Here is a 529-nt window from a genome sequence, read left to right on the forward strand (position 1 = left end):
CTCCGCTCCCCATAGCACCAAATCGAGTGCCAAATTTTCAGCGTCAATCTCCACTCAACTCTCTCTCAAAGAGGCTGGCAGTACATGCTGGTTGCGTCAGGGACAGTCTCGGAGGCCAGGTTGGGCTTGGCAGGGCCAGGCTGGGAGGCCAGGCTGGGAGCATCAGGGCCAGGCGGGCAGTATACCCTAGTCGCAGCAGGGACAGTCTCAGACGCCAGGCTGGGAGAAGCAGTCAGGCTGCGGTGTCAGCTGGGCAGCGGAAGGGCCAGGCTGTGAGGACAGCTGGGGAGCTGCAGGGCCAGGCTGGGGGGACAGGCAGAGAAAGGTAGTGTCAGACTGGGAAGACACACTGGGAAAGGCAGGGACAGACTAGGATGACAGGCTGGGAAAGGTAGTGTCAGACTGGGAAGACACGCTGGGAAAGGCAGGGACAGACTGGGACGACAGGCTGGGAAAGGTAGTGTCAGACTGGGAAGACACGCTGGGACAGGCAGGAACAGACTGGGAGGCCAGGCTGGGAGCATCAGGG

General features: G+C 61.4%; 1 long non-coding RNA gene across 1 annotated transcript; it reads left to right on the forward strand.

The window, feature by feature from the left end:
* Positions 1-6: 6 nt before the first annotated feature.
* On the forward strand, positions 7-505 carry LOC104866327. The gene is made up of 2 exons (XR_002025548.1): positions 7-325; positions 392-505. It is a non-coding gene; the product is annotated as an uncharacterized LOC104866327 (long non-coding RNA).
* The last annotated feature ends 24 nt before the right edge of the window (positions 506-529 follow it).

Source organism: Fukomys damarensis, unplaced genomic scaffold, assembly GCF_012274545.1.
Source record: "Fukomys damarensis isolate Sample0158 unplaced genomic scaffold, DMR_v1.0_HiC HiC_scaffold_15382, whole genome shotgun sequence".
In the NCBI taxonomy this organism is placed as follows: Eukaryota; Metazoa; Chordata; class Mammalia; order Rodentia; family Bathyergidae; genus Fukomys; species Fukomys damarensis.